The following is a 26,066-nucleotide window of genomic DNA, read 5'->3' on the forward strand; positions in this document are numbered from 1 at the left end:
AAACAATGAAATTGTTGGGGAAGATGAACGTGGTTTTACTGACTAAATCTCAGAAGACCAGCATTTGGAAACCCCTGGTCAAAACTGGGAGACAAAGAAAATATGCCTTGACCTTGCAGAGATCATAAGGTGGAAAATGTGATTTTTTTTCTTTGACATTTCTTTTTTGAAAAGACTTTACTTTTTTAGAGCAGTTTTAGGTTCACAGCAAAATTGAGTAGAAGACACAGAATTTTCCCACATACCTACTGCCTCCACACACGCAGAGCCTCCCCAACTATCAACAAATACCCACAAGAGGCATTTGTTACAATTGGTGTACCTACATCAACACCTCAAAATCACTCAAAGTCCATAGTTTACATCGTCGTTCCTCTTGGTGCTGTGCATTCTATGGGTTTGGACAAATGTATAATGGCATGTATCTACCATTATGGTATCATACAGAGTATTTTCATGCTCTGAAAATCCTCCATGTTCCACCTATTCATCGGTCCCCACCCCTCTTAACACATGGCAACCACGGATCTTTTTTTTGCCTCCATAGTTTTGCCTTCTCCAGAATGTCATGGGTTTGAAATCATATGTAGCTTTTCATATTGTCTTCTTTCACCTAAGAAGATGCATTTAAGGTTCTTCCTTGTCTTTTTATGGTTTGAGAGCTCATTTCTTTTTAGCACCAGATAATATTCCATTGTCTGGATGTACCACAGTTTATTTACCCATTCACCTACTGAAGAACATCTTGGTTGTTTTGCAATTATATATAAAACGTTCTATAAGCATCTGTTTACAGGTTTTGTGTGGATATAAGTTTTCAATTTATCTGAGTAAATACCAAGGAGCACGATTGCTGGATCATAAGGGAAGAGTATGATTAGCTTTGTAAGACACCACTAAACTGTCTTCCAACGTGGCTGTACCATTCAGCATTCCCACTAGCAATGAATGAGAGTTCTTGTTGCTTCACATCTTCTCCAGTATTTGGTGTTGTCAGTGTTCCTGATTTTGGTCATCCTAATAGGTGTATAGTGATATCTCATTGCTTTAATTTGTATTTCCCTTATAAATCATCATTTTATATGCTTATTTGCCATCTGTATAATCTTCTTCAATGAGGTATCTGTTAAGGTCTTTGGCCCAAGTTTTAATTGGGTTGTTTGTTTTCTTACTGTTGAGGTTTAAGGGTTCTTTGTATATTTTGGATTAGAATATTTTATCAGATGTATCTTTTGCAAATACTTTCTCCCAATCTTTGGTTTGTCTTCTTCTCTTTCTCTTGATATTGTCTTTTGTAGAGTGGAAGTTTTTAATTTTAATGAAGTCCAGCTTATCAATTCTTTCTTTCATGGATTGTGCCTTTGGTGTTGCATCTAAAAAGTCATCACTATACCCAAGGTCATCTAGGTTTTCTCCTATGTTATCTTCTAAGAGTTTTATAGTTTTACCTTTTACGTTTAGGTCTGTGATCCATGTTGCATCTAAAAAGTCATCACTATACCAAAGGTCATCTTGGTTTTCTCCTATGTTATCTTCTAAGAGTTTTATAGTTTTGCCTTTTACATTTAGGTCTGTGATCCATGTTGAATTAATAATTGTGAAGGGTGTAAAGTCTGTGTCTAAAACCATTTGTTTGCTTGTGGATGTGCAGTTGTTCCAGCACCATTTGTTGAAAAGACTATCTTTGCTTCATTGTACTGCTTTTGCTCCTTTGTCAAAGATCAGTTGACTATATTTACGTGCATCTATATCTGGATTCTGTTCTGTTCATATATTTATCTGTCTATTCTTACACCACTCTCTTGATTATTGTAGCTTTGTAGTAAGTCTTGAAGTCAAGTAGTGTCAGTTCTCGATTTTGTTCTTCTCCTTCAATTTTGTGTTGGCTATTCTGGATCTTTTGCCTCCCCATATAAATTTTAGGATCAGTTTTTCAATATCCATAAAGTAACTTGCTAGGCTTTTGATTGGGATTGCATTAAATCTATAGATCAAGTTGGAAAGAACTGACATCTTGATAATATTGAGTCTTCCTATCCATGAACATAGAGTATCCCTCCATTTACTTGTTCCTCCCCTCTCATCAGAGTTTTGTAGTTTTCCTCATATATGTCTTGTAGATGTTTTGTCAGATTTATACCTAAGTATTTCATCTTGGGGGGTGCTGATGAAAAGTGTATTGTGTTTTAATTTTCAAATCCTACTTGTTTGTTACTAGTGTGTAGGAAAGTGATTGAGAAAGTAATCTTATCTCACTGCACTGCCTGTTACCATCCACTGGCTTCCCACTGCAGCAACAACAGAATATAGGTGCATTTCCCAGGTTTGTAATGCTCTACATCAGTGGTTCTCAAACAGGGGATTTTCCCCCAGGAAACATTTGACAATATCTGGTTGTCACACCTGGGATCTAGCGGGTAGAGACCACGGATGTTACTATTGATAAATGTCCTACAGTGCACAAGACAGTTTTTCTATAATAGCTTATTAGTTCTAGGAGGTTTTCTTATTTTGTTTTTTGTTTGTTTTTGTTGATGATATTTCTTTTTCACTAAAACAAACTCTTCTCACTATGGAGTAGCATTAAATAAATTGTGGCATAGCCTAAGTGGAAAATAGTACAGCCATTAAAAATCCATGTTGGTAATGTGTATTCATTGACTTGGGCAGTATGTATACGAGTCAGGTTAAGACATTTGTCTGCTGTGGGGACAGACAGCCCTTGTGTCTCAGTGACTCAGCACACGCAAAGCTTATTTTATGCTCATACCAAAGCTGGTGCAGGTTAGAAGGCATCTCATCCTGGCTCTCCCACAAGTAATTAGGAAGCTTCTGATGTAGAAATGAGCTCAGCACGTTCTACACATGGGAGAATTGAGGAAAATGGCTACAATGGTGAATAATGCAAGGTTGGTAGAAGACCCAGCTTGTGTAGAGCAGACTTTTCACTATCAGCACTACTGACATTTAGGCACAGAAAATTTGTTGTTGCAGGGGCTGTCCTGTGTACTGTTTAGTAGTATCCCTGGACTCTTCTAGCATACACGGCTGAAAGCGTGTGTTTGAGGACTGCTGGTGTAGAGCACTGAAAGCCTGGGAAAAGCATTTATATTTTGTTGTCACTGCAGTGGGAACCAGTAGATGGTAATAGGCAATATCATCCATCTATACTTTAACAATATTATTCTAGGCAGGAGCAAAACCAGTAAAGCCATTGAGGAAGCTGCTTCTATTTTCCAGTCAAAAGATGATGGTTGCTTTGCCCAGGATGGTAGCAAGGCAGGTAAGTGGTGTTATTGGTCAGCTTTGAGAGCTGTGAGTTGGTAGAAGCTACAAAGTTTGTTGTTGGGTTGAACACTTCATGTGAGGGAGAGAGGGACACCAATGAACAGGAACCAATAATCACGATATTTGCCAGTGGCTTCCAAACATTTATTTTTGGAATTGGATTGAGTTGGTTTATAAGAAATGTCTAAGGAGTTTGTTAAAATTATAAATTCTTGAGGCTCACACCTGGAAATTCTGATGTATTAAAACTGGCAAGTGGCCCAGGAAGCTATTTTAAACATAATTCTTCAGTGATTCTGAAAGGAAGTTAGTTTTGCAACTGCCAGCATGCTCATGTGGGTTGATGTGGAACTGCAGCCACTGGTGGATCAATATTGTGTGTTACTCTATTTACAGTAAGAGCCCAGAATGGTAACTGGTTATTTCTGAGATATGGGCCTATAGAGTGCTTTTTTACTTCGTTTTTCAAATTTGTCTTTATTTCAGGTTAGTAATGAACACCTGCCATTTCATAATCAGGAAAAAATGTGTCACATCATAACATGGCTAGAGCCTACAAAGGAACTTATAGAGCCTACAATGTCATAAATAAAATGTGGTTTGGCATTCTTCCACATCTAGGCTCAGTGTAGACTACACAAAATGGCAGTTTGATACAGGGGGTTATATTAAAGAAATTCAGCATGTTTCCTGGAATTTATATGCTGAGAAGTTTTTATATTACTCTAAAATATATGAAAGAAGACCCTTAATTGATGTTTATTTATTCCTGAGGGAAAATATTTGCCACTGAAAAAGTATCATCAAATCTCACTTTTCTGGGTCTCATGGAGAAGTTGGTAGAGAGTTTTCACTCTAGGGTTGTGGTGTAGCATGACAGTTCTATTTGTTCTCTCACAGAATCATTAGGATATAAAATTCTGAGTCCTTCAGTATTTTGCTGTATGAAAGGAGAAAAGGAGATGTGAAATACATAGCTTGCCTACCTGACCTGATCAACACCTCTGGTGTTACTTCCACCCAAGATGAAGCCCATTTGGTACATAAATCATGCTCCACCACCTTCTCTGCATGACTTCCGCCATTTTTCTTCCACAGAGTGGAGTGCAGTGCAACCCCATTAGCAGTTAGAAAATTCATTCCATAGTGCTGAATTCTCCAGCTTTGGGATTTACCCAAAGTGCCATGGAATCATATCTGAATTTATGCTACTAAATTATTAAAATGTATGGAAAAATTCCAGTCTCTTATTCTTTATACTTCATCTTCCTTTACTAGAAACACCAGCTAGTACCAAAACTTATTTTTCAGAGCAATGTTAATTATAACACAAGTTGAAATGTTTCAAGTTTCTATTATTTCATAGGACAAGAAGCTCATTCATTACCTCTAGGATGTTTTTTACAACTTTTACCATCTATTAGTTTGTTGGGACCCTTTTTGAGGGTGACTATTGTGATAATATTTTTCCATCAAGTCACAAATATAATTGGAGATTAAGGAAAAGAGGAGAAGAAAATCACCTGTAACTCACCTTTCAGAGATGACCACTGTTAAAGATTTGGGAAGATGCATTTCTAAATTTATTTTGTGAATATTTATACATTTATATAGTTTGCATGGGGAAATACTATATATAATGTGTTGTTATCTGCTTTTTTCACTTTTATTATATACTCATTTTTCATATAATGCATGATAGATATTATTTACATCTATATCTATATAGATATAAATATCAGTTAATTTTTAGCACACAAAAAATATTAAATACCAATTAATAAAATGTAAGATTAATAGAAGCAAAGAGTAGAAAGATGATTGCCAGAGGCTGAAGAGGGTTAGAAATGGGGAGATTCTGGTTGAGGGATAAAGTTTCAATTATACAAGATAAATAATTTCTAGAGACCTACTCTACAGCATAGTGTCTATAGCTAACAATGCTTTATAGTATATCTAAAATTTGCTGAGAAGGTAGATCATATGTTAAGTGTTCTTAGCACACAAACAATAATAATAATGCAGGTGGTGGGAAGGAACTTTGGGGGGTGACAGATTGTTTAAGGCCTTGATAGTGACGGTGGTTTCACGGGTGTAGACTTATCCCCAAACTCATCTAGTTGCGTACATTAAATATGTACACCATTTTACACATCAATCACACCTCAATAAAGTGGTTAAATTTTTTATGGAAAAAAATAAATACAGTTTCAACAACAAACTAGTATGCAAGCATCAGCAACTCAAGGTTAAAGGTTACATAAAAACCACTGTAAGAAGGAGAGCTTCCTACAAACAAATTACTCTCTTTTATGATGACAAAGACACTGGATAATTACAAATCTGATGGGAAGTCCTTTACCCTTTAACTTCACTATTGTTCTTAAGCTGGTAAATGTTTTCCAGCCTTACTCTTTGTGACAGGCAGAACGACGGCCTTCAAAGTTGTCAATGCCCTAATCCCCAAACCTATTAGTATATTATCTTACCTGGCAAAGGGAGTTTGCAGATGTGAATTAGATTGGGAACCTTGAGATGAGCGGTTATCCTTGATTATGTGGGTGGATCCAATGTAATCACATGGGTCCTTAGAAGTAGAGACTCTTCCTCAGCTGTGGTTAGAGAGAGATGTGCTGATCTAAAAAGGGTCAGGAAGAGATGCGACATAGATGACAGAAGGACTTGACCTGCCATTGCTGGCTTTGAGGATGGAGGAAGGGACCTAAGAGCCAAGGAATGCAGGTGGTCTCTATAAGCTAGAAAAGGCGAGCAAGTAAATTCTCCCTTACAGAAAGTGTTCGGAAAGGAGCACAGCCTAGCCCATACCATGATTTTTGTCCAGTGAGATCTTTGTCAGACTTCTAACTTAAAGAATTGAAGGATAATAAATTTGTATTGTTTAGGCCAACTAAGTTTGTGGTACTTTGTTACAGCACAGGAGAAAATGAATCATACTGATCAATGAAACAATAGCAATAACCAGCTAAGAGCATTTTACTATCAAGGCTTTGAGTCAAGAGTTTATCAATATTTCTCAATATTTTAAGGACTAGTATACTAACATGTGTATTCCTTCTGTTAAAAAAAACAGCTAAGTTTTAAAATGTGAATTTATCATTTTTAATTCTATAGCATGAAGTGCTTTTGGCCCCCTGTGCTCTGAGGTTTAGAAATAAAAGATCTTTACCTATCAGAAAAATATTTAGTTGTCTCTCTTCATCTTGGCTGGCAGTTCTAGAAGCAGCTGAGCTTCTGATTTCTACCATCATCAACACCCGCCTGGAGGTGACAACACTCCAGAAACAGCCTGGCAGACAGTGGAGCAAAAAAGACAGGAGGTAGCACATTGCATCTTAGGAACTTGGTCCCCACAGTGTAGGTGGGAACAAGAGCAGAAAGAATCCTGGTGGCAAGGGATGCTGAAGATTATAATGGACTTCATCTGCTCCGACTCTGGAGTGTCAAAAAGTTGGACAGTAGTCGGGGGAAAAACAGAAGTTATGAAGAAATACTGAAAAAAATAGGACTTTTGAAAAAGAAAGACTGCAAAAAAATAGAACATTTAAAAATAAACACTGCAAGGAAGTAATGAAATGGGAACATCATTCTAAAAATTCAGAGAAAGAGCATATCTCTGAAAAAAATTAGTACCATAAACCATTGATCGGTGAGGAGTATACTCACCAATATCCAAATTGACCTGTCCTTTGTCAAAAGGAGCAGAAAGGTTTTAGGAACAAACAGGCTGAGATGAAAAGGCAGCCAGAGAAGTGACAAAGAAAGAGCTGCGGGTAGGCTGAAACTCAATAGCACTGAGGATGGGCAAGAGAAGCAGCATGAAGCAAAGCTTGCCACAGAACGTTACATTAGTGAGAGTGGGTCAGACTTGGTAAACTATCCTATATGAATAGGAACAGGAAAAGGAAATTTATGTAACGATGGAGAAAGGGACAGAGATGGAAGACACAGAAAGCTTATCCAAGCCGAGAATTGTAGACTGTTTTCATAGAAGAAAGCAGAACAAGTACAACAGAAACCAGGAGCATAGACACAATTGAAAAATACTTTACTGGGTTGAATAAATATGTTTTTACAGAGATGGAAAGGACTTATCATCTGACACAAGCCTCCCCTTCATGGCTTTTCTCATCAACAATCTGTGCTTCATTCTGTGTTAATCTTCCTCATAGTGAGTGTATTGAGTACAACTTCTAAAAGTGTTAAATGCATAGGAAAAACTAAAACTCTACACCACTCAAAACTGGGTTTTCTATTGTTATGAGCTTCCAAGTAATTTTTGATATATTTTTCTACATTTTTCCAATTTTCTAAGGTGCCATGTATTATTCATAATCAGAAAAGCTGATATGATGTTTAACTTAAAATATACTAGTCTGGAAATACCATTCAATTATGTTTAAAAATGGGTACAGAAAAAGGCTGGAATTCTTTAATATTTCTCCCTTCAAATTTTCTACATTTATTAAATTTCCATAAATTTTCTATAAGAATCATGTATAATTTTTACAAAGTAAAAAAAGGAAACCTCATTCTAAAGCATATCTGGCTTCTTGGAATGGAAGAGAATATAGCAGAGGAGTCCACATGCCAAGATCTAGTATCACGTAACACGTGATATCTAGTATCTAGTAGCATGTCAAAGGCATCTACGTGTTCACCGCAAGTGACCCATGATGTGCGCATAAGCAAAGATCTTCTGATTGTGGTGTAAAATTTCCAGGTAACAACTTTTTAAATCATGGCCAAATTCTTTTCAAAATGGTATTGTGGCTTTTGGGCCCATCTCAAAACCTTCATGTCCGTCATAACACAACTGCACGGGTATTTCAATACATAGCATTTCCAGAACCTAATATTTCTCACAGCAGATTAAAAAAACACATGAACCAGCACCTTAAAACAACTCTTATGCAAATTATCAGTCTTAGAGGGTATTGGAGTCTGCTAAGAATTCCTGAAGTGGTTTGCTTGAGGAGATCAGTCTTATTTCACAGAATATTTAATGTTGTGTGTTACTCTTACAGAATTTTAACAAGCAACAGCATTTATCAATATTATTATAGATAGTTAACAGATATTGAAATGTTTACCATGGGCCCACAAGTTTTCTAAGCATTTTAAATGTGTGAGCTTATTTAATCCCCACAAAAAATCATAAGGTAGATGTTAATATTACCTCCATTGTACAAATGAAGAAGCTGATGGAGAAAGAGGTTAAGTGACTTTCTTATGTTTTCTGCAACTCCATAGTGATGGGGGAATCAGATATAGCCAATCTGATTTGAGTGTTCACCTCTATGATAGACTGCTTTTATCAGTCAAGGTTCTCCAGAGGAACAGAACCAACAGATTATCTATATCCATATCTATATCTTTACTTATAGATCTATCATTTATCTCAATACCTATTCATCCATCCATTATCTACCTACCTATCTATCTATCTATCTATTTATACCTCAGTCACCTACACTCTGCACTCTTCATTCAACTACAGTAAATACTTAGAATTTCAGAAAATGCCATGCTACTTATTCACCTCATGCATGTGTTATTTTAATAGAATTTTTGCAAGGAAAAAACTCCGTCACCCAGGCCCTTCTGGGGTCCTGCAGTATCTCAAAGTTGGCCAGTCCACTGCCGTCACTGGCCTCCATGGTAACTGTAGAGTCTTAAAACAGAGGCACTACACTTCTCCTCCGGCCATCGCAAATGACCTGCCATTTCTATACCCACCCGCATCACACAGAAGGCTTAGCAAAGATTTGTTAAGGATGTCAGCTAGAGGGAAACTGCATGTATCTTATGAAGGACTGCTGATCAACTTTCCCACATGTGGCAAGCATTCTAGAAGTTCTATGATTGCCCCCCGACGTAACTGCCATCTGCAGTAGTGAAGAGTTGCCCTGCCAAGACCAGTTCATCCCTGCTCTGTGTCTTTCATTTTCAGTGCTGCCAACACAACACTAACATCACTCATTTTCCTACTTCTTGAGTTTTGAATAGGGCATGAAACTTTTTCTTATCAGTTCCAGAACCTGGAAATTTTTTGTGATGCAACTCAAGAACTCCTTCATGTTTCAAAGGAAGGGAAGTGGTTCCTTTGGCTTCTGCTTCAAACCTTCCAGTGAAGCTCTCAGAAGCCCTTTGAGGGAGACTCCAATCAACCTGAGCTTTTCTCCAGGGTGCCCGTCTGCTTCCTCAGTCACTGAAATGTGAACTATGAACAACCAGGGAGACGGACCCCTGCAACTTGCATACTCAGGACAAAGGCAGCTTTAAACCTTCCTTCCTTTACTGTTAGGACTTTAGGACTTTTTTCTGCCTAAGGCAGTTGGGATTCAGCCCTGCATCTGGAATAGCTAGATGGGGAAAGTTACTGTCAGTGCTTAAGGGAGATTTGTGCTTCTCTTTAAAACCTCATTTTCCTCTTTGGTTTAAAAATAGAGTGGAACCTCATAAAGCTAGCCTTATTTCAGGATTCCATGGAGGCTACTAAATTGTCAATTGTCAAGCCTAGTTTGCATGCTGCAAAGATGGTACAGTTATGTTGGTTTTTATTTATTTCAGAGTTGCACATTCTGGTTTTTCAAGTTCCACTTTGATTATAGGATATTCCAATTAGATATGAATATTTTTTGAGGATTAAAACGCACATGGGGTTATTTCTTGAAGCACTGTAAGTTAAATCTACACCATAATTCCTAAAGAAATAGCCCAAGGGCACTCCAGTTAAAGTTCTGATAACCCCACTATTAACCTTAAAATTCAGATCTGTGCAGATAATAATCTGAGTTGTCAGTCATAGAGAATATAATACATAGTTGAATGATTGTCAAATTGACCCCAGATATCTGCATGAACAGTGTGCACCTGAGTGGGAGATATGCAAACCGAAAGGAATTATCAAGACTTTTTCAGGCAGAAAAATTGTTAGAAATAAATCAGTTCCTACTGGATAGTTGCAGAAGCTCAGTGATTTTTTTTTTTTTTTGACAATGACCATATAGAAAGTCCAAAGGGAAAAGGTCAGAAGGCTTTAGAAATGTGCACATTAATTTTTTGAGGCATATTAATATCATAGTCTTGAGGAAAGTGAGCAAATTGGGATGTTCACTCCGCTGTGTCACTTCTGCCATGTTTCAGAGGGGAATTTCATGCATTGGAGGAACAGCCTGGAGAAGAGAAGAGCCTGGCTTTGGAAGGGCACACCCACTGGCCTCAAGGAGCTTAGGGTGACTAGAGCCACAGGCTCCATTGTGGGCTGTAGGTTAAAACAGCCCCTCCTTATCATCCAGAGATGAGAGCAACACGAGGACTTATTTCTAAACCTTAGTATCTCTAAAAGGAGCTGCTCAGCAACTTGAATTTGCCAAACTTGGTAAAACCAAAACACTGAAGCAGCTAAGGCTGTTTGTCCTTTCCTTTAATAGAGAGAAGAAAGTGGATTCTGCTTGCTGCCATAGTTTAGTTACTCAGTTAACTTAGTTATTTTAGGGAATGATTCTACAGGTCAACATTCCAAAAATTAAGTTGTTAAAAACAATCCCAATGTGAGTGCCAAATGTTTGGTTCAACTGGTACAATGAACCAAAAGTTTCCCATGTTTTGTGTGTATCTATATATTTATATTTAGTCAATTGTTAACTGATTCAAATACTGATAAATACCTATGTTTCTATGCTTAACATATAATTTATATGTTTTACAACTGCTTGGCACAGTATTCCTTATCTGATAAAGTTGAGATATGTGTACCTGTGTGTTGGGTGTATGCATATTGTTATGGTTGTCTGCTTGAACAGAGAAATATTACAGGTGGGCAAACGGATTTTCACTGTTAATTACAACATCCAGCCCATGTCCCTCCATAGGGCCATCTTTGGTTGATCATGTAGCTCTTGACTGGCATCCTTTAAGTATGGATTTTGAAGACCTAATACTTCCTATGGTCCTTTGCTCTTCCCATACCTACCAGGCACTATTCATCCATCCATCCATTCATTCATTCATTCATTTCACCATTGCAAACAGTAAATCTTTACTGAGTACTCACTGGGCCTCTGCAGTACTCTGGATAGAAAATATTTTGTAAACAAAACACTTTCCATTCTCATGGCACTCAAACCTTTTATGTTTTTCTTCCATTCCAAGTCCTTTGGTCATCTCAAAGTAATAATAATGACAATACAACCTCTTATTTTTTTCCCTTCTACTTACCTTTGGCTTTACAGAACAATGGAATCCAACTTCACGCTTGGCATTATTATCACAACTTTTAACACCAGTTTTATTGTTCAGTGAGTTTGTGTCTTAAAGCCGAAGCACTAAAATTTACTCCCAACAATAATTCAACTGTTCAGTCCTTAAAATTATACCACACAAATAACCATTATAGTGCGGTGCTTGTTAACATGTAAATATTCTTTTAGAAAAAGGTGATATTTTTTCTATTATTGTATCACTTAATTTTTCTTATAGACTTGGGAAGAATAATCGAATACAAGCTGACAATTGTGTAACATTTACAATGCAGCACATTTCCTGCAAAAATGCTCTTTTTACAAAGATTCAGTTTTGGTGCAGATTCTGTAATGTCCCCTTGAAGACACAACAGCCCAGGCAAATGGGTGACAGAATAGGGAGAAAGTGGCATTCAATTTTCCTGAATTATGTTCTTATTTTTCATTTAAATTTATTTAAATGAAGGGCCTGGCTCCCCTTCAAAGCATGTATTTCTCCTGATGACTTTTATTAGCAGTAAAATGGATCCCAGAGGCCAAGGAGTTGGAGATTTACAACCTTCTGGAAGTCTCATTTGCTTTTCCACCTACCACTCTGACATTGTTGAATACTGGTCTTGGCAGGAAGGCAGAGGTGGTCAGTAGCAGCTCGACAGCTTGATGGCTGTCCCATCACACATTGCCCAGGGATGGCAGAGTTGGAGGAAGGGCCCTCATCAGCAAGGAAGAACACATCGATCAAGCTCACTTCTACGATTGCACGAGACTTGAGCGATGCACCATATTCTGGTCAATATATGCTTGATGACAATGGCCGTGGCAGCTAAGAGAAGGCAGTGCGGGAAAGCTCTGCAGAGCTCTCGTTACCAACAGCATCAAATGGAAGAACGTTGTCCTTGGGGCTTTTTCCCTCGCTAATTTATAATACAAAGTTGTATTGGATTTTATTTTTCTACAGTAACTCTACCAACCTTCACATCTTGGTTTTGCTTAATAGAGGCCAACCCTCAAAATGACCTGGGCCAAATCTAATCAGGAAGGTAAAGCTACAAAGAGAAGCTACTAACCCAGGGTCTTTCAAATTTACACAGAACTTAGTATGTCAACTAAAACGTGTTTCTCTGCCTCTCTCTATCAGCCCTGAGAATATTTTCAGAAATATGCAGCATTATTTCGCTAGAAATAAGTACAGGTGTTTAAAAGATTTTTTAAAGCATGATGTAATGCCCTGGGTGCTCACAAACTTATTGCTGATGGAAATGTAAGTTGATGTAATGATTCTAGAAGATAATTTGGCCTCTGGAGGCAAAATCCTTTAAACAGATTTCGTAGAACTTGATCCTGAAATTTTATTCTCAAGAAGGCATTAGAGCTGTAATTATTTTTCTTTTCCTTTGCATATTGTAAGTTTTCAGTGTCTTGGGACATTATTTCCCCCCTTTCTGTAGGGGATAAAGGAATGCCTTTATTTATGCCCTTGAAAACCAAAGGTCACCATACCTGCTGTTGAAAGAAATCTCAGAAAAAGGAGAGGGCAAAAATGTTCCTTTTTCCTACAGCTAGAGAACAGCCAACACTGCTCTGTGAACATGCCAACACAAATGCTGGTTTCTATAAAGCAGGGAAATGAGACCTCCTAGTGCATCCTCAGTTCTCATACTCTCGTCCAGTGTGAAGCCTTTGCTAAAATATGTCACCTCATCCTGTTTCTGTTATGAAAACTGCCCTTGAAAGTGTTTTGTGAACCTAGGGGTAGGACAGGAATAAAGACTCAGACGTAGAGAATGGACTTGAGGACACGGGGAGGGGGAAGGGTAAGCTGGGACGAAGTGACAGAGGGGCAATGACATATATACACAACCGAATGTAAAATAGATAGCTAGGGGGAAGCAGCCGCATAGCACAGGGAGATCAGCTCGGTGCTTTGTGACCACCGAGAGGGGTGGGATAGGGAGGGTGGGAGGGAGACGCAAGAGGGAGGAGAAATGGGGATATATGTATAAATATAGCTGATTCACTTTGTTATACAGCAGAAACTAACACAACAATGTAAAGAAATACTCCAATAAAGATGTTAAAAAAAAAAAAGGCAGTGTTTTGTGAGACAGGGTCACAAAAGCTTTGACGTTATTGTTACATCCTGTGAAATATGACCTACAACCCGGAAGCCTGCAGCTCTTGTCTTACTTAAATATATCCTGATAATAAAACATAGGTTGGCATATCTTTTTTTTTGAAAGGCTCAGATACTTGTGAGTTGTCACCGTTAGGCCACAAAAGAGGCCCATTCTCACATCTCCCCTTTCCCACACTGCTGGCAGTGAAATCAACCCACAACTCTGTTGGATTCTACAATTAAATGGAAAGTTTCAGAGTCTTTTTAAAACTGATATTAACAGGGCTTCCCTGGTGGCGCAGTGGTTGAGAATCTGCCTGCCAATGCAGGGGACACGGGTTCGAGCCCTGGTCTGGGAAGATCCCACATGCCGCGGAGCAACTGGGCCCGTGTGCCGCAACTACTGAGCCTGCGCGTCTGGAGCCTGTGCTCCACAACAAGAGAGGCCGCGATAGTGAGAGGCCCGCGCACCGCGATGAAGAGTGGCCCCCGCTTGCCACAACTGGAGAAAGCCCTCACACAGAAACAAAGACCCAACACAGCCAAAAATAAATAAATAAATTTATTAAAAAAAAAACTGATATTAACATTATTCTAGGAGAATAATTAGAAAGGTGGATGAAAAGAAAAGATATGTGTCTAAGAATGCTCATTGAGCGTTACAGATACTGGCTAAGAAAATCGGCACCTCTCTGACGGCCACGGGAGAGGGATTTGACCACCTGAGCATATCAGTCATCTCATTACGCAGATAAGGCAATTGTGTCACGTCTCCCAGATCATTGGAAACGTGTTATGTGCCAAAGAAAAAAATAAAGCAGGACACTGAACTCGAATCATAGGGTCAAATAATTTAAAAATCTACTTAAGCATTGTGGTTGGCACTGAGTGGCAGAATTATGGGTGATTTCGGTCGTTTTTTCTTTCTATTCCTCTGAATTTTCCACTTTTTTATTGAGGTAACATGGGTTTATAACGTTATATAAGTTTCATGTGTACAGCGTTGTATTTCTAATTCTGTACACATTGTAGCACCCTCACCACCAAACAATTTAGTTCCTATCCATCACCATACAGTCGGTCTCCTTTACTCATTTCACTCTCCCCTGCTCCTTCCCCTTCTGGTAACCACTACTCTGTTCTCTGTATCTACGTGTTTGCTTTTGTTTGGTTTGGTTTTTTTCATTTATTTTGGTTTGTTTGTTGTTTATATTCCACATAGGAGTGAAATCATACAGTATTTGTCTTTCTCCCTTTGATTTATTTCACAAAGCATACTACCCTCGGGGTTCATCCATGTGGTCCCAAATGGCAAGAGTTCATCTTTTTATAGTTGAGTAGTATTCCATTATGTATATATATATGCCATATCTTCTTTACCCATTTATTTACCATTAGGCACTTAGGTTGTTTCCATATCTTGGTTCTTTTACATAATGCCATGATGATCATAGGGGTGCATGTGAATTTTTCACTTTTTCTACAGTGAACATGGTATATTTATCATTAGAAAAAAAATTACTGGTATATCATGAGAAAACCCCCAAAATATTCATAAGCATCCCAATACTTCTGTGTAATGTACCAAATCTCTACTTGGTTTTAACTCTATCCCTGTATTTCAAAAAATATCAGTCTAAATAAAAAGTTGATTTATTTGTATTGACACTGTGATTTCTATAATACTCCATAATACTCTATCTTCCTCCAAAGTGAACCATTCATGAGAAACTGGACTTTTATCTGTCAGTTTTTTTTTCTTGTCAATATTTAAGAAATCTATACTGCTTAAAATAAATGTTATTTTTCAAAATGCTCTTTCTTTCATTGTTGAAATAATCAGATTATAAACATATCTAGTGAAGACTGAAAAACTATATAGAATTTACGGACCAAATTGTGAGCCCTATGAAATCTAAAATCAGTGCATAAGTCCTAATTTTTGAGAGAACTGAGCAAAACACAGAAACCACACTGAATTTCTGCAGCAGTGTATGAGCACTACCCAGCACTCTGTGTAGTATGCTATCCCAAACATAGCTTCCTTAGGAAGAGATGAAGTTGTCCACATGTGGGGTCATAGCATAGCACCAGGAATTGATTTACTGCTTCTATTAACGTTTATCCATTCCCTTACCTTCCATTCTGGTGCAGGTGGCATTCTCCCAGAGATTAGGTTCACTTCCCAAAGCTATAACCTCATGATCCTCTCTCAGTGTTCTGCCCATAGACCTCAGAGCAGGTGAGGCCAGGGTTCTCTGGAAGTAGTCTCCACGTTCATTGGCAGCATTTTGATGTTCGGGTTTTCCTTGCTGACTGTCCTGGATGAATATTTCATAGAGACCTCCTTCATGCAAATTAAGGCAGCTCTTTCATCAGAGATGCCTGGTTTTAATGTCACCAACCCTGAAGGGTGTACACTCTGAAGTTCCTTCCCCAGACTTGTCCTTGACAGGAGGGTGAGGATGGGGGGTTCCAGAAGCAGCAGGAATAGAGCAAGAAAAGTGATAGAAAAGGCACATGTGGGCAGCAAATCACAAAAAAACTGAGGTAGGAAATGCAGAGTGGGGCTTGTCATCCTAGACTTAGGACCAGGGCCACTGGACCTCAGCATGGAGACTTTCCCTTAAATATCAAAAAACATTTACAAAACTAAGGCTGTCATTATGAGTAAAACTCATATTCTCATTTGCAAATGGTTGTAAAAATATACAAAACAGAGGCAGATTTTTAACAATTTAACTCTCCTTGCAGGTGGTAAAGGAACATCGAAGCAGAAATATTGTATCAGTAGTTTCACAAATGTATAAACATTAAATATGAAGGAGTTTACAGGCAACGGTGTTGACACTGCTAGAAGACCAATTCTTTTAAAAAATAAGGTTTGTGGGGAAGTTAATCTTGGCTAAGGGCTATGAAAAAATCTATAATTTTAGCTCAGAAACCAAGATACAATAAAAGTGCCTATTGATTTTTTTTCCCTATGGTTTTCACAATTTACAGATCCATTGCCTTTCATATCACCGATTAGCTGAAAATTAATGGTGAGAACAAGAGAATGACTAAGCAAGCTTGTTCCTGGTGTAGTCACATCAGTCTGGGTGCTGTGAGTCAGCCAAAGTTCATGAGGACTTGGCTGTGCCCAGGTGGGCCACCAGGATCAGGCATGGACCCAGGAGGACATTAGATATCCACAAAGGAAGAAGCAATTTGAGCAATTACAAGGGAAAAAAACAAGCAGAGCAAGAGAAACTGCCATTGAAAGCGTCACTGAAAGCCTGAATGTCTGTGATTGCATTGTAACCAGTTCTCTGTAAGTTATATCAAGCTCTGGCCCACAGAATGGAGTGGAACATACAGAAGAGGATCGTCCAGAAACACACTGGGTCCTTGAGAGAAGGGATCTGAGCAGACAGCAGGTGACGGGTTCAGGGGCGCTCATAAGAGGGGCAACTAGAGGTCATTGTGATGGGCTAGAAAAACATTAAAGCTGTAAACATCATGATCTCTGGACTGTGAATGTTACTCTACGTGGCAATAAGGGACTTTATGGATGTGATTGAGAATCTCAGGATAGAGAGATATATCTGGACAAAACTATAATTCAAAAAGATACATGCACCCCTATGTTCATAGCAGCACTAGTTACAATAGCCAAGACATGGAAACAACCTAAATGTCCATAAACAGATGATGGACGAAGAAGATGTGGGGTACACATACAATGATATATTACTCATCCATAAAAAATAATGAAATAATGCCATTTACAGCAACAGGGATGGACCTAGAGATTATCACACTAAGTGAAGCAAGTCAGAAAGAGAAAGACAAATACCATACGACATCACTTATATGTGGAATCTAAAATGTGACACAAATGAACTTATCTATGAAACAGAAAGAGACTCACAGTCATAGAGAACAAACTGGTGGTTGCCAAGGGGGAGAGGGGTTGGGGGAGGGATGGATTGGGAGTTTGGGATTAGCAGATGCAAACTAGTATATATAGGATGCATAAACAAGGTCTTACTGTATAGCACAGGGAACTATATTCGATATCCTATGATAAGCCATAGTGGAAAAGAATATAAAGAATGTATATATATGTATAACTGAATCACTTTGCTGTACAGCAGAAATTAATGCAACATTTGTAAAAATGTTAATAAGAAACAAAAACTAAAACAAAACATAGAGATCGTCTAGGATTCTCCATGTAGACCCAATGCAATTGCCTGTACCCTAACAAAAAAGAGGCAGAGGGAAGTTTCACACACAGACAGAAAAGGAAGAGGCAATTTGACCACAGAAGCTGAGACTGGAGTGATGTGGTCACAAGCCAAGGAATGCTGGCAGCCACCAGAAGCTGGAAGAAGCAAGGAACAAATTCTCCCCTTGAGCCTCTGGAGGGAGAGCAGCTCTGCTGAGACCTTGATTTTGACCTGGTGATACCAATTTCAGACTTCTTCTCCAGAAGTGTGAGACAATAAATTTCTGTTATTTTAAGCTACCATGTTTGTGGCAATTTGTTACAGCAGCTCCAGGAAACTCATACTGTCATCTTTGCAGCTACATTTCTTAATATTTGGAGTTGGTTACAACTGCCTGATTTCTTATGGGTCTAATAATCTTCTAGATTCCTTTTGTTGTTATTATAAGCACACAAGTTTTAACAACTCCTTTTTTAAGATCACAGAGGAATATCTGGACCAGATCAATGGCAGCAACAGTCACCAAGAACTCAGGCCCTGAGCTAAGACTCCCTAATAGCAGGGTTCCTGCCCTTGCTGAGAATAAACACACAAGAAAGTGTGATTCACCGTGTATTTGGTAAACCCATATGGAGTCTTAGAGTCACATGCAGAGGGAAGCCACTGAGGGTTGTAGGGGTGGAGTGAGAGGATTCTGGCATTGAATATAGAAAGGATGGCAAGGGGAAAGATAATGTAGGTTGTGTTCACTCATTGCTGCAGAAAATCAATAATAAAAATGCAGGCACAGGTAAGTGCCAACTCTGTATCAGGGCCTCCACAGACAATTTTTCGTACACGATCTTACACAGCATTACTATTATCCCCATATACAAAGTGAGTCTCAAAGAAGTCAGATAAGGAAACCAAGATCACGTCTCCATTCAGTGCTAGAAGAGAAATATAAGCCAAGGCTTGTCCAACTCCAAAACCAGGGCTCTCTTTGGTTTAATCACTCAGCCGTCCCTACTCAAGCCTCCTCCCAGGGCTGCTGCAAGACACAGATGAGGTGTTGCTTGTCCAGGGCTGCACGTGTTAGAGCAATCGGATCATTACAATAAAATATAAAAACAGCAGCACCTTACATAATAGACTCGTTTTCCGAAATTATAATTAGTTGAAAGTAAAGGGAAGGGAGCAGGAAACTCCTCTGGCCCAGGAGTGTGTGCAGCCCAATTCACCACCCTGAGGGAGTCCTGCTTGGGTGAACTTGACCTTGGAGCTCCCTGCCTCAGATCAGCAATGGCAGGTTCTCTCTGTCCAGATGGTTCTCAGCTCATACATGATGGCACTAAGGGTATCAACACATCTCCATTGTTTTGAATGCTACATTATTTAAAAACCCAATTTTAAAATCCTTACATAGAAACACGACTTCAGAATTCTTTAGAAGCAAGCTCCCCCTCTGCTTGCTAGACTCAAACTCCATCCCATGCCAATATCCATCCGTCTTCTCCTCACAGAATACCCGCACACACAAGGCTCCCCCTACTCCGGGCTTTTGCTTACCACCTGGACATTTCCCTAAACATCCATCCCTCTTGAACCTTTCTGGTCATCCCAAATCTCTAACCAAACAGAATCTGCCCTTCTCCTCCCCTTCCTTCTATAAAGAATTCTCCGGGCACAAATCAGGTTTCCTTGACACCAGTCAATACCTGGGAGCCCCTGAGAGACCACTCTCCCTCGCATCACCACTAACCAATTCTCCCTCAAATGCTAACCACTCCGCCTCCATGCCATCATCTTCTCTCCCGCCCTGATGACACCACCACAGTCAGTATTGCTCTGAGATCTTGACTGGTCCCCTGACATCCCATGTAGTCTCATTCCTATCTTCCATTTCAGCTCACCTTCTGTCATTTTACCAAAACAAAATCTATACAAAGTCCTTCAATGAGATTCCATTTTTTCCATACAAATATTTCAGTCAGGGTCTTTCCTGATCTTTCCTTGTCCCTGACAGGTGCTCTGCTCCCACTGCCAAGCCATGTATAGTTCCCTGAATGAAGCATGACCTTTCCTGCCTTCCTGCATTTGCCAAGACATTCCTATTCTCTCTCTCTTTTTTTTTTTAAACATCTTTATTGGAGTATAATTGCTTAACAATGGTGTGTTAGTTTCTGCTTTATAACAAAGTGAATCAGCTATACATATACACATATCCCCATATCTCCTCCCTCTTGCGTCTCTCTCCCTCCCACCCTCCCTATCCCACCCCTCTAGGTGGTCACAAAGCACTGAGCTGATCTCCCTGTGCTATGTGGCTGCTTCCCACTAGCTATCTATTTTACATTTGGTAGTGTATATATGTCCATGCCACTCTCTCACTTCATCCCAGCTCACCCTTGCCCCGCCCCATGTCCTCAAGTCCATTCTCTAGGAGGTCTGCATCTTTATTCCCGTCCTGCCCCATTCCTATTCTCTTGGCCTGAAATATTCTTCCCCAGCTACTCAGACCAACAGATCCCAAGTTCCTCTGATTCTCCACTAAAGCAGCCTCTCAGGGAAGCTGCCATTCTCTGGACCTTCAGTGCACTGACCCTGACCTTCCTAGCAGTACCCACCACCCTGAATGGAGATGACTCACTTTATTTGTTTCCACCACTAAGACCTTGCCTGGGGACTTATCTGTCCATCTTCATTACCATTTCTGATATTACCATAAAGACATTCCAAAAAGTTCTGTGAAATAAACAAGTAAATACATGGTTCAAATAAGCATAACTTCACAGGTAAACCTAATCAGATTATGTCCCACTTGTGTTTAAGGATAATGAGAGAATAAACCAAGTTAAAAATGATAACATGGTAAAGGGCATAATGTGAGAGAAATGAAAACAAAAGTAGAGAAGCATATTGACAACAAAGAAAAAAATCGGATTCATTAAGAAGGGATTCTTAAGAAGTAAAGTTAACTTTGTTCTGAGGGTAGTTTCTCTCTCTAGTCAATGACTAAAACAGCATCCTCAATTGCTTCATGTTAAATTAAGTAGACTGATACTCAAAACTCAGCAGGCGGTCGGGGAGAGAAGCAATTACAGCTCCTGAGTAGCTAAGATGACATATGCTTGACTGCAGTGTTCTCACATGAAAGTCTTTCTGCTTTTCCCCTAATTAAAAAGGGCCCGATTTCCCTGTTTAGTATGCCAGGTATACAGCAACCTGATTGAAATGAATAAAAATGTGTGCTTTTCCCTCACTCCATGGCAGAGCTGATGGAGAGATGCCGGCCTGTACACAGCACGCTCTAGAGACACGGGGTTGACAATGGTTCAGGAAGCATGAGCCTGTATTCAAACTTCTTTGTACTCAGCTTGCTAGACTCAAAGCTTTCTCCAGGTTTAATGAGGAAAGGTTTCAAGGGGCAAAGCGTTCAGTTGGCTTGTTTTAACCCTGGCTCCTCGTCTTTAGTGCAGGTCTGTTTGCGGTGTCTCACCCATGCCGTTGATTGGGAAGCGAGATGGTTGCCACAAACTGTTTCTATTCCCTTCTAAGAACTTGCAGTTTATCCTCAAGATCCTTGAAGAATCTGAAAAAGAATGAATATATGTATAGGTATAACTGAATCACTTTGCTGTACACCTGAAACTAACACAACATTGTAAATCAACTCTACTCGAATAAAAATTTTAAAAATAAATAAATAAACAAATGAAATAAAATAGATTAAAAACAAAAGGTCCTTAAAGAAATGGGGCCCTGGGACATGCACAGGAAACGAGTTTACACTGAAAGTCTTACCTTAGCACCTAGTCAAACTCTTCTGTTCCCCCCACCCTACCCAGGGGTAGGTCCTGGGTGATTTTACATCATCTCCTGTGCAGGCAGCCGAGATTGCCCTTCGTGCTCATGGAGGATTAGAAAGGAGGACATTGGGCAGAAAGCGAGACCTGACAACCTGCAGTGACCCCACTTAGATGAACATCTCCACAGTATAAGATCGATATTCTCCTCTTGGTTTATATTTCCAGTTGGCCCTGTTTTGCCTGGAGGTGTAACGGCTGCCCTCATCTTTCTGCTGTTACTACACAACCTCTAACTCAATTTTTGAAATGCCTCCTCATTGAAGAGCAGAATCCTTTCTTTAAAAGATTGATATTGGCAAGTCGATGAACAGTTAACCCAATTTCTGAAATGGCCTGTGTAGAAGAAAACGTTTACATTTCTGTCTGTCAATTATTTCAATAGAATGTAAACGATAATTAGAGCAATGTGGGCCATCTCTTCGACAGCAGCTGACTCACAAAATGTGTGAGGAATGACATAAACCCACACGTTGAAGACTCCTTTGCCTGCTTTCCAGAAAGTAGAGAAATCAATCCCGCTAAGATGAGAGCCCTGTGTGTATTCTTTGGAGCAATTTTGACCAACAAATTGTGAAGTTATTAAGGTCCGTGTCCTTGTGTTAAGTGGTGATGGTTCTTTAGGGTTATTTAAATGAGTTATTGCACATAAAATGCTCACAGCCATGCCTGGCACAGTGTAAGTGCTCTTGAGAGCTGGTGGATTAAGGAAGGTGGAGTCTTTTCTGCTGGAAGGATATAGAGAGACTTATTAGCAACCTGACATACCCCAAAACAGAGAGGTCCAAGAAGGCCAAGTATGAGCCAAGTTCAAAGAGAGTGAGTGTCTCAAACACTTAGAAGTCCCAATATTATAACACCTCTGATCTCCCCCCAACTCTGTACCCACTCAATATCCACAACAGTAAATGCAGTGACAGGAGGTCCTGATGCTTCTCCTTGCATGGGGATATTTCAGATGCATGCCACCATCTGCAGGCTTGAACATATCAGTAGAGTTTGTTCCCATCCAAGCCACTGTAGAGGGATTACTGATATTCTAAATTAACTAACTTTATAACACTAGAGAGCAGAAAGGGCTGGTAAAAAAGTTATTTTGTACAAGCCTTTCCTGCAAAGCTGTTATGCCATGAGGAGCCTGTCAGGAAAAAGAGATAGCTAGAAATTTTTTAAATGTTTTACCTGAGGTTTAGGGTCTTCTTACATTTTAATATCAGTTTTTCTTTATATGAAAGAAATGTTTTTCTACAAATGCATTTTCTTCACTTTGTTACATTAGGTAATTTTTTTAAAGTATTGTGAATTAATGTTTTAAATTTCTTCTGATAAATACCCAAGAGTGGAATTGCTAGCACCCCAATGTTCATAGGAGCATTATTTACAATAGCCAAGATATAGAAGAAACCTAAGTGCCCCTCTATAAATGAATGGTTAAAGAAGACGCACACACACACACACACACACACACACACACACACACAATGGAATACTACTCATCCATTAAAAAGAATGAGATCTTGCCATTTGCAACAACAGAGATGGACCTGGAGGGTATTATGCTTAGTGAAATAAGTCAGAGAAAGACAAATACTGTATGATTTCACTTACATGTGAAATTTATAAAACAAAACAAATGAACAAATATAAAAAAACAGAAACAGACTCACAGATACAGAAAACAAACTAGTGGTTACCAGAGGAGGAGGGTTGGGGGACGGGTAAAGTAGGTGAAGGGGATTAAGAGGTACAAACTTCCAGCTATAAAATAAATGCTGGAGGAGCTTCAAGACGGCGGAGGAGTAAGACATGGAGATCACCTTTCTCCCCACAAATACATCAGAAATACATCTACATGTGGAACAACTCCTACAGAACACCTACTGAATGCTGGCAGAAGACCTCAGACTTCCCAAAAGGCAAGAAACTCCCCATGTACCTGGGTAGGGCAAAAGAAAAAAGAAACAACAGAGACAAAAGAATAGGGACGGGACCTGCACCAGTGGGAGGGAGCTGTGAAGGAGGAAAGGTGTCCACGCACTAGGAGCCCCTTCATGGGTGGAGACTGCGGGTGGCGGAGGGGGGGAGCTTCGGAGCCACAGAGGAGAGCACAGCCACAGGGGTGCGGAGGGCAAAGCGGAGAGATTCCCGCACGGAGGCTCGGCGCCAAGCAGCGCTCACCAGCCCGAGAGGCTTGTCTGCTCAGCCGCCGGGGCAGGCGGGGCTGGGAGCTGAGGCTCGGGCTGCAGTTGGATCGCAGGGAGAGGACTGGGGTTGGCGGCGTGAACACAGCCTGAAGGGGCTAGTGCGCCACGGCAAGCCGGGAGGGAGTCCGGGAAAAAGTCTGCAGCTGCCGGAGAGGCAAGAGACTTTTTCTTGCCTCTTTGTTTCACGGTGTGCGAGGAGAGGGGATTCAGAGAGCCACCTAAATGAGCTCCAGAGACGGGCGCGAGCCGCGGCCATCAGCGCGGACCCCAGAGACGGGTGTGAGACGCTATGGCTGCTGCTGCCGCCACCAAGAAGCCTGTGTGCGAGCACAGGTCACTCTCCACACCGCCCCTCCCGGGAGACTGTGCAGCCCGCCACGGCCAGGCTCCCGTGATCCGGGGACAACTTCCCCGGGAGAACGCACAGCGCGCCTCACGCTGCTGCAACGTCACGACGCCTCTGCCGCCGCAGGCTCGCCCCGCCTCCTCCGTACTGCTCCCTCTCCCCGGCCTGAGTGAGCCAGAGCCCCCGAAGCAGCTGCTCCTTTAACCCCGTCCTGTCTGAGCTGAGAACAGATGCCCTCAGGCGACCTACACACAGAGGCGGGTCCAAATCCAAAGCTGAGCCCTGGGAGCTGCGCGAACAAAGAAGAGAAAGGGAAATCTCCCAGCAGCTTCAGAAGCAGCGGATTAAATCTCCACAATCAACTTGATGTACCTGCATCTGTGGAATACCTGAATAGACAACGAATCATCCCAAATTCAGGAGGTGGACTTTGGGAGCAAAGATATATATATATTTTTTTTTTGCTTTTTTCTCTTTTTGTGAGTGTATGTGTATGCTTCTGTGTGTGATTTTGTCTGTATAGCTTTGCTTTTACCATTTGTCCTAGGGTTCTGTCTGTCCGTTTTGGTTTTTATTTTAGTATAGTTTTTAGCATTTGTTAGCATTGGTGGATTTGTTTTTTGGTTTGGTTATTCCCTTCTTTCTTTCTTTCTTTTTTTTAATTACTTAAAAAAATTTTTTTAATAATTATTTTTCATTTTTTATTTTAATAACTTTATTTTATTTTATTTTACTTTATTTTATTTTGTTTTCTTCTTTCTTTCTTTCTTTTTCTTTCTCCCTTTTATTCTGAGCCATGTGGATGACAGGCTCTTGGTGCTCCAGCCAGGAGTCAGGGCTATGTCTCTGTGGTGGGAAAGCCAAGTTGAGGACACTGGTCCACAGGACACCTCCCAGCTGCACATACTATGAAATGGCGAAAATCTCCCAGAGATCTCCCTCTCAACGCCAAGACCCAGCTTCACTCAACAGCCTGCAAGCTACAGTGCGGGACACCCTATGCCAAACAAGTAGCAAGACAGGAACACAACCCCATCCATTAGCAGAGAGGCTGCCTAAAATCATAATAAGGCCACAGACACCCCCAAACACACCAGCAGACGTGGACCTGCCCACCAGAAAGACAAGATCCAGCCTCATCCACCAGAACACAGGCACTCGTCCCCTCCACCAGGAAGCCTACACAACCCACTGAACCAACCTTAGCCACTGGGGGCAGACACCAAAAACAACGGGAACTATGAACCTGCAGCCTGAGAAAAGGAGACCCCAAACACAGTAAGATAAGCAAAATGAGAAGACAGAAAAACACACAGCAGATGAAGGAGCAAGGTAAAAACCCACCAGACCAGAAAAATGGCAAGGAAATAGGCAGTCTACCTGAAAAAGAATTCAGAGTAATGATAGTAAAGATGATCCAAATCTTGGAAATAGATTGGAGAAAATACAAGAAACGTCTAACAAGGACCTAGAAGAACTAAAAACAGAACAAACAGTGATGAACAACACAATAAATGAAATTTAAAATTCTCTAGAAGGGATCAATAGCAGAATAACTGAGGCAGAAGAACGGATAAGTGACCTGGAAGATAAAATAGTGGAAATAACTACTGCAGAGCACAATAAAGAAAAAAGAATGAAAAGAATTGAGGACAGTCTCAGAGACCTCTGGGACAACATTAAACACACCAACATTTGAATTATAGGGGTCCCAGAAGAAAAAGAGAGAAAGAAAGGGACTGAGAAAATATTTGAAGAGATTATAGTTGAAAACTTCCCTAATATGGGA

This window comes from Balaenoptera physalus (assembly GCF_965194825.1).
Source record: "Balaenoptera physalus genome assembly, chromosome: 3".
Classification (NCBI taxonomy): domain Eukaryota; kingdom Metazoa; phylum Chordata; class Mammalia; order Artiodactyla; family Balaenopteridae; genus Balaenoptera; species Balaenoptera physalus.